Consider the following 18,181-nt stretch of genomic DNA (forward strand, 5'->3'; position numbering starts at 1 on the left):
TATTCTTCAACTATGTGACACATTATGAAGTAGAAATATTTTATCTTTCGATTTGAAGCTAGGTCAGGGTTGATAAAAATCATAATTTATTTTAAAAAATCAAAAACATCGGATTTTTTTAGTTTAAGATTAATTAAGTATGATTAATACTAACAAATTAAATTGTTCAAGTTACATATCTAAATCAGATTCTTTTTTTATATAATATAAATTGAAAAAATACGTAAAACTAAATCTATAAATAAGAGTAGGTAAGTAATAAATTAGTAGAAATTAATCGCTTACAATGAACAGATTTTTCCTTGTTTTAATTATCTATATGCCTTATGTTAATTTAGATGTTTTATTTCTTCAACTACAGAATTGTTAGAGAGATGAAGTAGACTAAAGGATAACCACAATATTCTCTATTCAGGAGTTAAATTCAATGATTTTATAGGTGAAAAAAACATCTACATCCTGACTTTTAAATCTGTAACGCAATTCACCAAGAACTGAAAAGCAGACTTTTTTCCCCCTTGAATTCTTGTCCTATTAATATGCATATTTTATTTTTTAACACTGTTTTGACTTACTGAAGAGGACTGTATGACAAGCTCATTTTTAAATGACTACTTGAATAGCTTAACTCCTAACAGATGAATCCCTTCTAAATCCAAACATCTTACTTCTTAAAATTTTTCTTTTCAATTTTATTGAGATCATGTTTTTTTTTATTTTTCTTTGGTTTCAATTTACTTTATTTGATAACTATATGAATCGTTCTATTTTCTTTTGGTAAAGTCTTTTATAATTAATATTTGCTTGTTTATTGGGTTTTTTCTGTTAAAAATACTTCGAACTTTGCTCATTAAATTCATTCTTTTGAACTTAAAAATTCATTTTTTAAAAATCATGATTTAAACCAATGATTTTTTTTTTAATCAACTGATTTTAAATGATTTAAATCGGGTTGATTTAAATCGCTCAATCCTGAGCTGGGTTAATCTAAATTTAACCTTTCAAACCAATTTAAAATTATATATTCGACTTTATCATATGTACACAAATAAGCATTTTATTACAGAAATAGACTATTATGTCTTCAACTACTTTGGATTTATCAACTTTAAAAACATACTTCCAATAAGTTCGTTCAATTTTAGGTTGAAAAAATGAACAACTGGGCTTTTTTATGTAAAAGTAGTACTTACTACTTTTACATAAAAAAGTCTATGGGCCGAGTGCAAATATCGTTCAAGTTCGTTTACCAATCTTAGGGACTACGTGAACATGCTTGAAATCTATTATAAATGATGAACTCAATAGAAAAATACAATGTTCACAAGCTAGAACTGTCTCATTAAGTTTTAATTAGTAATTGAAATAGGAACTACGTTCCGTGGACTGTTAGCACTTACACAAAAAAAATTGTCTCTAGATGGCGCTATTAAACACAATATTTATAATCTAAAAATTTAATAAACAGTTTTTCAATTGAAATTTTGCTGTTTTACTCAACTTTTCGTTGCAAAATATATTAATACGTTTTAAACTACTTAATTCTGCTTAGTAATTTTGTAACTAAAAGGAAATCAAAAATTGTATCAATCCGCAGCTCTGAATGATCTTTAATCTCAAGATTTCGTTTATTACACTAGAGCCAGCGCACATAGACATTGTTAAGCACAAAAAATTAGAAGGCACTTCACTGCACAAAAAGATATTAATGAATCACCGAATAGTAATAATTGACCTACAAAACCTTAAGAATATAAACAACTTTAACAGATGCCAATACACGTATAAAAAATATTAAAAAATTAAGCATTAGCAGACGATAAATTGAAAAATTAAAAAGTATATTTCAATTTCATATCACAATGTTTTATCTTTTCCTTTTTGAATAATATTGCTTTTTGGTACAGACGATATTTTGAGTTCATTTTTAGCCTACTTTCTTGTCAAAGTAATATAAAATAAATAAGGACATAAAAGGTGGTTTAGTGGGCTAAGGTATCGTAAAAATATTGCTTAGTTAAAAAAAAAAAGTCAAAAAAATAGATAAAATAATAAAATATATATCAAATTCGAAAGTAGGGGTTTGAGATGGGGAAAATGTGTGTCTGTCTGACGTATGTGCTCCCCCCCCCCCCTGCCCCCCCCCCCAAAAAAATTAACAAATCGTTCAATTCAAACAAACTTTTTTTTTTTTTTTTTGAAAGATCTCCCCGATGACACCTTATTCTGGTATTTCATTTTTTTATTTGAATAATTTTTCGTTCAACTTTGAACAGTTCAAAGCACTTTATATTAGAGCTTGCGGGAAAAATTTAAGGCAAATATAAAATGCAAACTTAAAGGCGGATTTGTTTAAGAAAAACTTTGTTGGAAAAAGCTCTTGATGAGAACATTTTTACAAAAGATTTTTTTTTTTAATTAGCTATTTTAAGGCATTTTTTTGACAGTTAAATTTTTTTATTAATTAACGACAAAGCAAAAAAATATTTTATGTCACCAAAAATTGACAAAATGGAGAAGATTCTGAATACATTCTCAATTTTTGGTGACAAGAAATAAAAATAAATGTTATTAATAAATACAGAAATACCATATCTCATAGACTTAACGTTGACGAAAGCCAGAGATTAATATGAATGAATCAAAATGAAATGAATTTAAAGCACAAATGTTTTTACCAGGGCTACGGAGTTGGAGTGGAAAAGAACCAATTCCGGACTCTGACTCCTTCCCTATCCCCTCGTTTGTGCACTAACTATCAAGCAAATATTCATTGCTGATGCTTGAATAATTTAACACAGTGGTGAATAACCTTTTTTTTTCTTGTGGCTCACAATTCACATAAATAGGAATCTCGTGGGCCAGAACAAATATCAAATTTATTTATGATTTAAGTTTTTCTAGATAGCATGGGAAAACAAGGGAAACGAAAGATTACAAACCAGAATTGCTGTCATTATTACTACATGCTTATTTTATTGCATCTGTATTTCAGAAATCAATCTATGACTACTTGACTTCAAAATTCATAACACCGAAAAAAGATTACTAGTAGTTTTGGAAGGTTTTAAGAACATAATTTTTGTTTTTTAATACTGAATACAACGATGGGGCGCATGGGTCAGCTTCAAAGCAGGGGGCAGATTTGATCCCCGGGCTGTAGGTTGAGCACCAGTAATTTAATCAATGATCCCAGTACATCAGAACATTGGATGAACTATAAATGCGGGCAGTATTGAAATACAATGGAGCTCTATTCCCATTACATCTGATAATGTTCAAAACTAGTCTCCTATGCATGCCCGAAAATTTGGTGTTCTTCAAAGAGATGTATTACATGAAAGACGTAAAATTGTTCATGCACATAATTTTCCTCTAGTGACTGTAGCTGTATAAACTCTCAGGAGAAAAATAACTCTATACGCAAAAACAGGATGGATGAATCCAGTGATTCTGACGATGATACTTCAGAATGAAGAGCTTGCTTCTTGGAAAAAACTATTTTTTGATGTACATGCATAATGTTTTTAATGTACAATGCAGACTTTTTTAAATGTACAAGTATAATATTTCTTATATATTTAAAATTTGTCCGCCCCTTGCTTATCAGTTCCACTCCTTTTCATGTATCTCTAATGGTCTGTAAAAAAATTATGAGACACTATTTTTTTGTGAACATTGGGTTTTTTTCATCTATAAACACTAAGGATTCAGAAAAATATCACTTTTTGTAGTCCCCGAAGTTGGCAAACGAAACCATGTTTTTAAGCATCTTTTATACCTTCGTCCCACAGCCTACATATTTTTTGAGCAGGTCAGAGAGAAATGAGACAAACTGTAACTGCACAAACTTAAATGGATTTTTTAATGAACTTGCACTTCTATTGTATCTATCTAAATTGCCACCTTCATACTACTGAACAGATATATATTTTAAGAAATAAAGTTCAATAACTAAATACTGCTCAATCAGTCTATCACATTAGGGTGGTCCTTAAAAATGAACTTTCGAAATTTGAAAGGGGCACCCTCTCATTTTTGTTTACGGCCTAAAATAAGAATTCCACAAAAATTTCAGGCAAAAGAAATGTATTTTAGGGGACGCTACTGAGCTTCAAAGTTGTGCAAATTCAGCTTTTTTTTCCCAAAATTCAAATGAACTTTACTGTAAACTAAAAAATGCATAAATAAAAATTCAATACCACCTGCTGTTTACACAAGAAGTCTACCTTCCCTCTCCAGGCCTGGATCTATAAATTTTGGACCCCCACTGAACAAGCTCAGCAGGGCCCCTCCCCAGAAGCCAGCAGTATATATTTGCAACTTCAACAAGTCTTGGTGATAGTTTTTTTTTTAATTTCTTGGGCTATTGGGCCCTCTAAGGGTGTCCCCTCCCCGCACCGTGGGGTTTGCAGGTACACAGATCCAGGCCTGTCCCCCTCGTACAGGATAGGGGGAGTCAAATTCAAGTTTAATGTTTTGATATGAAATTTTACGACCATATGTTCAGAGAGCAAGACCGGTGAACTTTCTTTTCTTTCATTGGAGAATAATACTAATAATGGGGCTGCTGTTTCGGTAAAATGGGTACGCAAAATTGTTGAAGAAAGAAGCAATGCTCATTAAAAAAAAAGATTAGCAACGTGAAAAAATGAAGCAACGTGAGGAAGAAAATACAAGACTGTTGTTTGAACGAGGATCAACTCCCTTCGAGGAAAATGAAGGTGAATGTGACTTGTTTGAAAGTTACAGCTGTTCTTAAAATGCAGACCAAAGTTTATCGTGCGACTTAACCCCTTGCAAAAGAAAAAGATGTAAAAAAAACGTTCTAAATAATGATGCTGCTGTGAGTCTCGATGCAGCGAAGTTGAGTGATAGAAAAGCCGCTGCTGTTTTGACAACGCTTAAAAGCGTAGGTTGTGGTCCATGGGAATATAACTCAAACAAATCCTCTATTCGAGCGTTTCAGAATGAAAAGCAGAAAGAACGCAGCCCAATATTTAAAAAGTAAATTCTCAAATGATGTTTCGTTAACCGTTCACTTTGATGAAAAACATTTAGAAGACATTGTAGGTACTGAAACTGTTGACCGAATACCAATCGTTTCAGGAAAAGCCATTGAATGATAACTTTTGGTGCCGAAATTCCAATCGGGAACAGGAGAAGCAATAGCTTTCCCTTGTTCGTGTAACCCTAGAATCATGGGAAATCAGTGACCAAGTCAAAAGCTTGTGTTTTGATACAACTTTGATGAACACAGGACCAAGAAAAGAGCATGTGTCCTCATTGAGAAGAAAACTGAACGGAGAATTTCTCCTGATGGCTTGTCACTATCATATTCTTGAAATAATGTATGAGGCTGTTGTGGTTTAAAATATTGGATCATCAATAGGGCCTGAAATACTGATATTCAAACAATTTAAACATTTTTGGAGCTCCATCAATCCCAATAGTTTTTAAACTGCCATATCTGATGTTTTTATCTATGAGAAAGTAATGCAAAATGCACCAGATATCGTCGAGTTTGCCAAGAATAAACTTGACCAGTTCCAATCTCAAGAGGACTACAAAGAACTTTTAGATTTGACCATCATATTTCTTAGAGGAACTCCCAAAAGGGAAATACGCTTCAGAGCTCCAGAGGAGTTACATCGTGTTCGAAGGAAAGACAATTTAAGCTCTTAAAATTTAAGTATTTAGAGATCAATTTGAACTTTCCAAACAAGAAAAAGCTGGCATTCGCGACATATGCTCATTTGTAGTAAAACACTATGTAAAGGGTTGGTTTTAAAAAGCAACTGCTTATTTTGCAACTCTTAAAAAGCCTAAAAAAATATGAAAGAATCAATTATGAGGTTTCAAAGTGTGCAATGAACAAGTTTGTTCGCCATTTGTGGTATCTATCAGAGGAGCTGGTCTCTGTAGCATTTTTTGACAATTGTTTTCCTTAAGAAATGAAAGGGAAGATGGTGGACGCTTTAAAAAGAAAGTCTTATGATTACAAACTTGACTGATGAAACCTATGTTTTAAAAAGAAAATAAGATGATAAAGCCTTAAAGAGAGCCCGAATAGATCCAGATGCAGTTCTTAAAAAGGGTTTGAATGATTCTGCATCGAGCCAACACAATGCATTTTTTTAAAACCTTGAGTATATCTTCAGAATTTCTACAGAAACATGTGACAGAATAAAAAGATGAATCCTACAAGCAAAGTAAAGAAATTATTAGTTCATTAAAAGTTGTAAATATAATGTATCGGAACTTGAAGTTTCACTAATGGAAGAATAGAATAAAATTTTTACAAAAAACTAAGAACAAAAGCAGTTTGTTGTTAGTGAAACAGTTCAGAAGCAAATATATCAGGACTCTAAAAAAAGCACCTTATTGTCTTAAAAGGCAATATACTGTGATTTGTTTTTTTATTTATGTTAATTGAAAGAGTTTTTAAAATCTTAATAGAGGTGTTTAATTATAAATTGTAAGAAATTTTTAATAGTGTTGTTTTTACTGAAAATGCAAATTTTCGAAATTTTTTCTAAAACTTCAAAAATTTCAGCTGTGGTAGTTACCCCTAAAATTTGTCTTAAAAATCTCAAAAAATTAGTGATTCTTTTTTATATACTACATTAAAACTAGGGGGTGACCCGTTGAAAATTCACAATTTTATTTTTTAACCTCATATAAGGACCACCCTACTATCACATACAGGCCAAAGAGTTAACTACGTTGTTTCAACATGTTGTAAAAAGACATGATCAGGAATGAAATAAGTGCCTATGTTAACCAGATTAGTGAGCAGGGGTGCCCACAGGGGGGGGGGGTCGATTACGGCGCAAGTTGCGCCATCAAAATTTTATTTTTGTGGGGGGGGGGGGGTTCAGAAGTTTTTTTTTCTTTAGAACACGAAATTTTTGATTTTTGGAAGGAAAAAATTTTAAACTTGTTCAACAAGAAATAGATACATAAATCATACTTTTTTCATGTACTCTTTTCAAAATTTAATGACCATGTCTCTTTTTCAATAAAGGGAACACCAGAGACGGGATGGAGTTGGTGTCTGTTTCAAAGCTGGATCAGGTGATTTGCTTTCTTTTTAATTTACATTATAAATTTTCAGGAAGGTAGCACAGTTCTGCATGATGAATACGTGTAACAATGATGAGAGGGAGAGAGATCAAAAATGACTAAAATAAAAAGTTTCCCCTCTTTTTTATTTATTGTTTGTAATAATTCTGTTCACTATGCTCTAGTCTTTCATTGATTCATTTGCTCCTTGACAATCGTTAAGAACTAGTTTTAAAGTTTGCGAATAACATATTTTTATTCCCTCCGATCAACAATTACTATATTTTCTTCATAAACTAGCTTAAGTTTATGTAGAATTTTTCATTTCACTTTACTATCACTTTCTCTATCATTTTTAAACTGATTGTTTCAATTTATCATTATAGATGATTTTTATTAAAACTTTTTATGATGTTGGTTTTTGCTGATAGAAGCATAACAACAACTTAAGGTGTTTTGATTATTTTTCGTAAATCATTTTTATACTTTCTTCTATATCTGATATGCATAGAAGGATATTTGATTCGTTAAAATTCTCAAGTTCTGATTTTCAATGCGTGAATTCGTCTGTGTCTGAATCCATTTTTGAGGATTTCCGGCAAATATCTGTCACAGGATATCTGTGTGTGAGCCATCTTTTTTGGCTATGCGACTTCAATTTTGGAAAACTTCCAGGAGAGTGCCCCCACTGTAATGCCGAATGACACCCTCTTTATCATCAAGAATCATCTAAATCTGCGTTTCTAGCACTGCAATTTTGAAAAATTTATAGGAGAGAGCCCTTGATTAAACCCTCTCTCCTTAACCCAATCAAAGGCAATCTTAGAATAGCGTTTTTGTAGTATCAATTTCAAAAAATTGTGGGGGCAATGGCACCGAAATTCACTTTTCACTAACATTATCAAGATCAATCATAATGGTGTTTTTAAAGCTACAAGTTCGAAAATTTAAGTGGAGCGCCCTCCTCCCTTCCCCCACTCTCGTCAACATTATTGAAGATCGTCTTAAATTTGATTTTCAGGGCTTCAATTTTGAGAAATATCCGGGAGAGCTTCCGAAAACTCATTTTCTTAACGTCGTAAGGTCGGCTACAGTTGCTATTTTAGAGGTTCAATTTGAGAAAACTGCCTGTCCTCTAACCATAGGTAGCCTAAAATAGCGTTTTTAAGACTATAATTGCGAAAAATTTCCGGGGCGAGGCTCTGAATCTCTTTTTTCTCTAACATTACCACAAACAGTCTAAAACCACGTTTTTAGAACTACACTCTTGAAAGCTTATTGGAGGAGAGCTCCCAAACCCCTGTCCCCTCTCCTTAACACAACGGTAGACTATATCTACAATTACGTTTTTGAAGTTTCAGTATTGAAAAATTACTGGAAAGGGGCCATCGAACCTTTTATCCCCCTAACATCACCAGAGATCGTCTAAAACTGGTTTTGAAGCTACAATTTTGAAAACTTTCCGATGGAAAAACCCTTGGACGCCCTAGCTAAGTAACTATTATATTTCCATTTCAAGGTTTATATTGTATACATCTAGTAATGACTCCATCCCAAACTAGAAAGTTGAATCAACTTTACCTGTAATTATTCATATGTTAAAAAAAAAATGGTGCAATAAAAGGGGGTCTCCAAAACATGTTTACTCAAGGTCCACGTTGTAAATTTTGGAAAGGCGAGGCGGGTCAACAATCCAACAATATTTCAGTTCAAATGGTATTTGTTAGCACTACCCCCCCCCCCCCGGAATTTGACAGGAAACTAATACTCTAAAAACTGTTACCCCATTCAAAAGCGAGAAAAATTTTAGGGGGGAATTTGCACCATTGAGCTTGGGGGGGGGGGGATAGGCACCCCCGTTAGTGAGCAATATGTCAGCTAACATGGTTTAAATATTTCTCATTTCTTTTCAAGGGGGAAAAAAATCAAAAATATCAGATCCTATTCCCCTCCCCTAACAATTTTTCTGGGAGGAGGTCTGCTGCTAGCTGTTTTAATTTTCTTTATTATTTTATTTTAATATATTTTTCGCAGAAGAGAAATGACTGCAAGAGTTACAAAGTACAAATAAACTAAACAGCTTTATATCGAGCATATGTTATGGTTAAATGCACCCCCCCCCCTTTCTCCAGAAAAAAGGCAGCAGCAGCATAGGTTTTTCTTTTTTCCTTTATTAGAGAAAATTTCTTAGGGCCAAGCAAGTTCATTTTGTCCTAAAATATAGGTAAAAAGTTTAATTTTTTAGATGAATTTTCTTTATCTGGGCAAGTATGGAATAAAATAATGAAAATTTTAGGACAAAACTCAACATTTTAGGAATTTTAACACAACGTTTGAAATTTTAGGATTTTTAGGACACCACCTACCAATATTTAACATTCCATCAAGCAATTAAATTAAAAATAGGAGGAAGTAATTTTTAAGCTTTTATAAAAATTAATCTAAAAATAAAGATTTCTGCTTTACATTGCAATATAGTATGCTAACAACTTTAAGAAAATAAGTAATGGAAATTGCCAAAGTTAGGAATTTTTTGCTTTAAAATTATATCACTTGCGCAAAAGTTTAAAGCAAAAATGTCTTTTAACACATTTTTGAAAATTAATGTTGATTTCAATAATATTTAATGCTACTTTTCAAATTATTTTCACTGTTAAAGCTATCAGATACTTTTCAAGAATTTAATTTTAAAAAAAAGAGCAAGCATATTTCAAGAAAAGTGAGAAAGGTGACAAAAATTGCAAAAGGTGACTAAAAGTAACCAAAATTTCAGAATGTGACTAAAAGTGAGAAAGGTGATTGGCTCCTCGGTCTCTGGATGTCATAACCAAGGTGTAGGTACATTGCTTATAAAGTATTCACAAAGGCTGGGCAATGCACTGCCAAAAGCCGGTGTGTATCCTACATCATTAAACGGGTTTAGAATTTTTCTCTAAACCAATGCATCAATACTGCTATGATGTAGAGACACCGGTCCAAGGTTGCTGCTGTTTTAACCTCTAATTCTTTCACACTAATGTAAAAATTAGCAGTGTGTCAATACAATCTGTTTTACGAATAAAGGTGCAAAGAGTTAGAGCTTCATTTCTCCTAAAACATGTAAGAATTGCACATGTGTTCCTAGTTATAGACCAAAGATATGTTGATGAACTAGTAAGTTTATCATATAATCACTTGTCAGAAAAAAAGCAAATTAGCAACAAAAAATGCAAAAAGGAATTTTGGTGTTACAGGAAGTGGAGTTCCTAACACCTGCGAATCCATTTTATGCAAAAATTTTCCAAGATGATAAAAATGTAACCTTCCCCTCACCCTGCAATATTGGGCACTCTATTTTTGTTAAATTTGTTATTGGTGGAAATTTTCAGATTTAAAATATTTTTTATAAGGGTCATTCCATGTCAAATCAACACACCCATCTGACCTCACCATCTCAGATTTAAATGAAATTTGGCACATAGGTAGCATCCATGTAGACTAAGAAAAATGCCAAATTTCATTAAATTATATCAACCCATTTTGGAAATATGGCAACCCAAAGTTACCAAAAATCAACCAAAAAAGCATTACCTTGCTCTCTTGAAATATAAATTATTCCTCTCCTAATTGAACTAAAGAAATGAAATTAGTGTCATTCTGTTGCAATTGTTATGCAGTTTCTTTTGATATACAACAATGCATATGTTGTAATTAAAAAATATTTTGAAAATTTTAAATTTAATTTTTAAATTTAAATTAATAAAAAAACGCGTCTCTAAAAATTCTGAAAAAACTCCAGAAGATACAATAGCTTTTTGTTAAATGTAACAAAAAGTTTCAAAATGGGAGGACAATGGGTTGATGGTAAAAAAATTTAAAACTAAAGTGGTTTTATCAAAATTCTGATATAAATGACTGTTAAATTTTGTCATGAATGTTTGCATAAAAATTAAGCAAATTAAATAACCCAAAATGGAAAACATTTTTCATCATTCACTAACAATGAATAAATCATTTGGATTAATTAAGAATCAAAATTGATTGTTATTTAAAAATTTAATTAATTTAATTAATTTTGATTTGTTTTTGAGGTCTAAGCAAATAGTATATTAATGTATGTTTAGTTAATATCCATGTGAATACTAATATACTATTAGTTTAGACATAAAAAAATCAAATTAATTAATTTTTTAAATAACAATCAATTTTGATTCTTCATTCAATGCCAAATAATTTTTATTTATTGTTAGTGAATGATGAATTAAATAATGTTTACCATTAAAAACATTAAGTACTTGTCAGATATTAAATGTATAAAAAAATTAAATTTTAAGTAGTCTTAATTTATCGTTGTAATTTAGAGACATTGCAGAAAACATCATCCGAATTCATTGACCTTCTTTCTGATAAGCTGTCAGCTCTAGTAAAACATGATTTCATAGCTAAACAGCAGACAGCATTCATGAACCAAATAAAAGAAAACTTAAGTGAATCTGAGTATGCTGTCACATTAGATTTTTCAGAAAATTACAATATGGTAGTTCAGGATGAAGCTCAAAGTTATCATTGGGCTAGTAATTATGCCACAGTTATCCTTTTGCAGTACACTACAAAAAGGAAAATTAAATGAAGCATCTGAATTGTGTTGTTATTTCAGATTGCCTTGAACATATTATATTGGTGTGCATACTTTTCAAAAACAATTTATCAATTCTTTAACAAAAAAATTTGGAAATACTCCAAAAAAGATCTTTTACTTTTCCAATGGGTCAGCTGCCTAGTACAAAAATAAAAAGAATTTTTCTAACTTGTGCCATCAGAAACAAGATTTTAAAATTGAAGCAGAATGGCACTTTTTCGCCACTGCTCACAGTAAAGGGCCTTGTGATGGCATTGGTGGTGCAGTGAAAAGCCTGACTGCCAGAGCCAGCTTACAGCGACCATATGAGAATCAAATCTTGACTACTCTCAAACTGTATGAATGGGCAGATAAAAATTTTTGTGGAATAAATTTTACATTTAGTACACAAGAAGACTACATTTTATCAGAAACATTCCTAAAAGAACGTTTTAAAGAAGCAGTAACAATAAAAGGTACACAGCAACTTCATGCATTCATTCCTGTTGCATCAAGTCAAACTAAATTGTCAGTGAACATATTTTCATATGATACAACCTCTTCTGAAGTATATCTCTCAAGATCCCAAGATAAACTGAAATTATCAGATTGTAACGGTTACATTCAGGGTTGGCTTTCTGCCGGCAGAAACTAGTTTTTGCCGTGCCAGTGGCAGAAACTGGTTATAACCGGTAAAAACCGGCAGAAACTGGCAAAAACTTAAAAATGTCTTTAATAACTCAAGTAATTAGAAAATGATATTTGTTTAAGTAAACTAAAAAATTAAACATCATTCCATCATTTAAAAAAATGAAATCCCATGCTAGTGCCCTTGATTTAGTTCAGAAAGGGAACTTTCCAATTGCAGAGGCTTGTAGTATTTGGATTGATTGAACAAACGATAAAAAATCACACAGGGGTGCTTAGGGAAGAGGAGTGACATACAGGCATTACTGATTATAATTTGCTCACTTATACGCTTCAGCTCTAAAATGTTTGTGATTGAAATTATCATGTCATGTGCTTCAAGAAGAAAGTGCCAGAATTTTACTTGCCTAAATTTTGTAGCTAATGTCACAGCTTTGCAAAACAAATTGGCCCCATTTCTCAAAACTTATTTTTCCAGTCAAATTTTTACCACAACCCCAGTTACTACATGGTGGACCAGTTATACAATAGATGAAAGTTTCACGAACATTGCTTGCTCCTTGATGCATTGTCTGCTAGCTCTTCTGTTTTAAGAATATTCTAAAATTTTTCATTTGTGCGTAGTACATTGAGAACCTGTTTAGATTTTTGAAACTACCTTTTCTAAGAGGCAATTGCAGGGTCCAAACAATGTAACATTTAATTTTGAATTGTGATAATTTTGTAATAAAATTACAGTACTTTGGTTAACAATTAATTATTTTTTCCATGCATTTTCAGTTATATACCAAGAATTAATTTTTTATTTTGTGAGTTTTAGCCAGTTTCTGCCGAAAGTGGCAGAAAGTGGTTTTTGCCATGCCGGTTTTTAACCGGTTTCTACCAGTGGTTTTAACCGCCTCGGCAGAAACTTGCCAACCCTGGTTACATTACAATGCAGAAAAATGAAGAAGATGACGAGGTTAAAGTTACATGCCTTCATCCACATGAGCCATTCCCATCATTTAATTATCCAAGTAAACCAGATGTACTGTGGGTACATGTAATTGTAACTGATGTCCTATGTGTAGTAAGTCCTGTGACTCCTACTGGAAGAATGTATGTTCTTCCTGAACATGATATTTCACAAAGCAATGAAGCCCTATCCAATAACACATAATGAACTTCCTTAGACTGAAGTGACAGTGATTTGTTAATTCCTTTCCCACGTCTTCATTAAAAAAAAAGACTTTTATTTTTAATTATTTCAATGACGATTTTAACTATGCAAAGTATATGGACATTCTATATCACATGGAATAAGTTTCAACTTTCTTCATCTCACTGTCCGAAAGTTGCGTTTTCTATAGCAAAGTAAGTTAACTTTTACTATAGTTGAAATTTTGATAAAACCACTTTAGTTTTAAATTTTTTTAACCATCAGCCCATTGCCCTCCCATTTTGAAACTTTTTGTAACATTTAACAATAAGCTATTGTATCTTTTGGAATTTTTTCAAAATTTTTAAAGATGCGTTTTTTTTAAATTGAAATTTAAAATTGAAATTTTCAAAAAAATTTTCAATTACAACATATGCACTGTTGTATATCACAAGAAAGAGCATAACAATTGCTACAAAATGACACTTATTTCATATCTCTAGTGCAATTGGGAGAGGAGTAATTTATATTTCAAGAAGGCAAGGTGATGCTTTTTTGGTCGATTTTTGGTAACTTTGGATTGCTATATTTTCTAAATGCGTTGATATAATTTAATGAAATTTGGTGTTTTTCTTAGTCTACATAGATGTTACCTATGTGCCAAATTTCCTTAAAATCTGAGATGGTGAGGTCAAGTTTTTGCAAAAAGTGTGTTGATTTGACACGGAATGACCCATAAACTATAAAATCCTCTTTGAGTCACCCCATGTGGTCCCCTTCTCCCACTACTGATTACAAGGAACCTTTTTTTAATTCAAGAATATGTGAGTTTTTGAATGGAATGCATGATAGAGACGTACCGAGTAGCACTTTGGCCGAGTAGCCGAGTACCGAGTACTCGGCCTTTCACTACTCGGCCGAGTACCGAGTTACCGAGTACTCGGCATTTCACTACTCGGCCAAGTTAACAAGTACCAATTATGTTTTAAGAAGAACCACTGAAACACACATGATCCATATAAAAGTTTTTAAAACTAAATTCCTGCTGAAATTTAGTTTTGCATTATTTAAAAAATTTTGCTTACGTCAAAAATTTTACAAAAGAATTTTTTTTTAAATTAAAAATAAATAAATAAAAGGTATGATTCATCAAGTTGGAATTAAGACAAACTATACCAATCTATTTTAGTTCTAGTCCGCCAAACATAAATAATTTTTAAAAGCAAATGTGCAGGAACACTGCACACACGTGTTTCTGTGTTACAAGTAACGTCTTTATCAGTGCATAAAATGTGAGCTAAAGAATGTTAAGACATTCGACAAAAAAATCCGACTTTCGTCGGATGCCTTTAAATCTACAAGCTCACATTTTGTGCATTGAAAAAGGAATTTCCTGTAACGCCAAAACACGTGTCTGCAGTGTTCCTGCACTACACTTTTAATGTTGTTTTATTTCCCTTTTTTTAAGCAAAGGAATTTTTATATTTCTTATAACTAATTTTTGTTTGTAGCAAAAATCTATTTTTTATGTAAAAATTCCATATTTTCTATACTTACCTTTTTTGCACAATTTTTAATAAATAAGTTTTATTAACTTTGGGGACATAAAAAATAAAGATTTATTCCATTAAAGCATTAAAAACTTCATTATTCCCAAAATTTAAAATTGACTTGTAAATGAATGCAGAATATTAAAAATGCTTGCACTTTTTTTATAAATTTTAATATCTGTCTTGGACAATATTCAATTTTTTGCAACTACTCGGTATTGGCCGAGTATCTGATCAAAATTTGGCCGAGTACCGAGTACTCGGCAAATTGGCCGAGTATGCCGAGTACTTACCGAGTACTCGGTACGTCTCTACTTTGCATCCATTTACTTACATCTTTTTGCATTGAAAAAAAGTGTTACTGTAGTCTCAAAACTTCCGTATTTTACATTAACTTGCGCTTTTAAAAGTTTTATAACAAATAAATTTCTTTCTGGGCTGAAATCTGTTAATTCGTATCTGGCATGATATATAATTTTTAAACCTTGTATATATTTTGTAAAACTGTTATACAAACTAGTTTTTTTTAAAAAAAAGAACCTTACATCAAGATGCATCGCTACATCATGATGTAGAAATACCTACATTGCCCAGCCCTAGTATTCACATGAGTCGAGCAGTAATAAAGGAGTGCTTGCATATTATAAATTTATGCTTAAATAATTAAATTTTCAGGCTTGACTCAAGAACAAAACTTTACTTGAAAAAGACCAGAAAAGAATTTATCCAAACTCTTACTTAAAATTAGATTTCTTATGAAAACAAAAAAAATATTTTTTGATCAAACCTAATCCATTCATGATTATCTTGGGCAGAACACTTTCAAAATACTGGATATCAATAAAGTTTTCTTACAGAAAAAAAGTGTTTAAAAAAGTTACAGAATAATTGCATCTATATAAAAAACATCCAAAAACAATAGAGAGTTTAAAAAATTAGAATTTTTGCTATTTACTTCTGAAAATCAATTGAACATCAATCAATCAATGGTGTTTACAAAATTGACCATATATTTAAGAGAAATAAGTGTTACGAAATAATGGCGCCCCCAAATTAACTTTTGAACGAATTTTAAACTACATGTCAATTCCTGACGACGCAATCAGATAATCGTTTAAAATATTTTACTAATTTCATGCAAGAACAACATACAAACTACGTAATGCGTTGATGTGACCTGCGATTTACATTATGTAAAATAAGAGAAAAAGTCTTCACGATGCTAACAATGAATTTCAATGCAAAATAAAGTCGGAATGCAAGTTTTTCAGAAGGGATATTTAAACTTTCAAGAAGGGTCTTTCAACTTAATCAAAATGTCATTCATTATCATAATAACAAGATAAGAATACGATGCGAATCAAAATTATTTTTCTTTACAAACATAAACAATCAGGTTGATTTTTCGAACGAAATCACTGTTATTCTTTCATTATTCAACATTCTTTGGGTAGATGTCAAATGTTATTGATGGTAACAAAAAATCATTCATGCGACTATTGCGAAAGATTGCTGAAAATGTAAACACGCTACATGGAAATCAAAGTAAAAAGAGATTCGTGAACAAGATCAAAACATTTCATAAATAAAGGAAACAAATACAAATAAAACCTGCTTGGAGAACTTACCTCGAAAATTATCCAGAAAGCTTCTTATTTACAAACTACAGAACGGGAAATAGACAGCCTTCCAAGCCACCTTCCTACATTCAAGTGTTATTATGAAGGCCAATAAAATCAAGAATGCTATAATGGGTATCCATTAGTGTCCTTCGAAATTAAATTCAATTGTCAAATGCATGAACTTAGAAGCATTGTGACGCGTTTATTGACAATAAACATTAAAATCCACCGAGTCAACGTTGCAACCGCCATTACACTGACCTCATCTTGCTACAGAAAGAAACATTTTGATTGTGATACTATTTAATGAAATCGATTTCCGTTCATTCAACTTTTATAGAAAGTTGTCCATGTTCGCGATTGTAAGCAAAAAGAACGTTTGCTAGAGAAATGAATCCGGTTATTATTTCAATTTCGGGCCTTAAGATCTTTATTGAAAGTCAGAACATTCTTTTCTTCGAGCATATGAGCTCTGCAATATTTCTCTGCCTGTCATGCTGTATACGTAATAATACGTAATATTCCCACTGTTAATATGTTAGTTGTGAAACTTAAAATTTGTAATTTTGTTACAATTTTACTAAAATTTATTAAATAAGGAGCTTTGGCTCAAGCTTTTGATGAGGACTTGTGGGGGGAAAAAGCACAAACTCAGACCATACGCTTTTCACTTCCCCACTTTTTTTTTTGCCACAAAATACAGATGGTAAAAAAGAACAGTTGAATAAATACAATTTAAGATCAGAAAGGGAAAATTTGCAGCTTGTACTAGGGTGGGAATCTAACAAACTCGGGCACTACTGTATAAAATTGCTGACTAGGGGCTCCTCAGTGAGCTAAGCCTACTGAGGAGCCTTAGTGCACAATTGAAATCACAATGTGTGTTCGTATTTTGAACTATATTAAACGAAGCAATTCTTAAAAAATTAGTCAGCATTTACAGCAAGGTGAACAAAATCTAATTTTCGGGAGGGGGGGGGGCCGATTAGATTCCAGTGTAGCCTAATAAAATTTCCTTCCAAAATACCACCACTCTTTTTTCTCTTTAACCGCATCACTTCACTCCCCCTCCCCCCAACCTTCCGCTCTCGAAAAATAAAATAAACAAATAGATAGGCATTGCACTTTCCTATTTTCAAGTAACTTGTATTTAAAGCACAAGGATAAAAGTATTTCTTTTGTATTAATTATTTGCAATTGCATTCTGTAATCTAGTGAATAATATTTGCGTTGTTTGTTTGCTTTAATTCTTTTTTTTTATATAGGTTGTATAACTTTTCCTATCTACAGATTTTTAAGCTGAAAGTGAACAAAACCGTCAACTTAGCTTTGAGAAATTAATCATAAAGAGGGAAAATAAATTTTATTACTGAGTAAGTATCTGGCGTTTTTGAAATTGAATTATTGGTTTTGAAATCCTCAAAATTATTTTTAGACAAAATTTGCCGTCTGCAAAAAGGACCAAGTATTTCAACAGTATTGTGAAAGAGGCCCATCATTTAGGAGATTAAGAGAAATCAATTGATCCCCTCTGGCTTTGAGAAATAAATATATTTTCATA

The 18,181-nt window shown here is 31.8% G+C and overlaps 1 protein-coding gene across 1 annotated transcript in view; it reads right to left on the reverse strand.

Annotated features, from left to right (window-relative positions):
• LOC129221012 (wings apart-like protein homolog) overlaps positions 1 to 16,864 on the reverse strand; it is a 57,529-nt gene extending 40,665 nt beyond the window's left edge. The window contains exon 1 of the mRNA XM_054855448.1: positions 16,627 to 16,864. The gene's annotated coding sequence lies outside the window, so the exon portion shown is untranslated. The remainder of the gene's footprint in view (positions 1 to 16,626) is intronic.
• Between the last annotated feature and the right edge of the window lie 1,317 nt (positions 16,865 to 18,181).

This window comes from Uloborus diversus, chromosome 4 (genome assembly GCF_026930045.1).
Source record: "Uloborus diversus isolate 005 chromosome 4, Udiv.v.3.1, whole genome shotgun sequence".
Lineage (NCBI taxonomy): Eukaryota > Metazoa > Arthropoda > Arachnida > Araneae > Uloboridae > Uloborus > Uloborus diversus.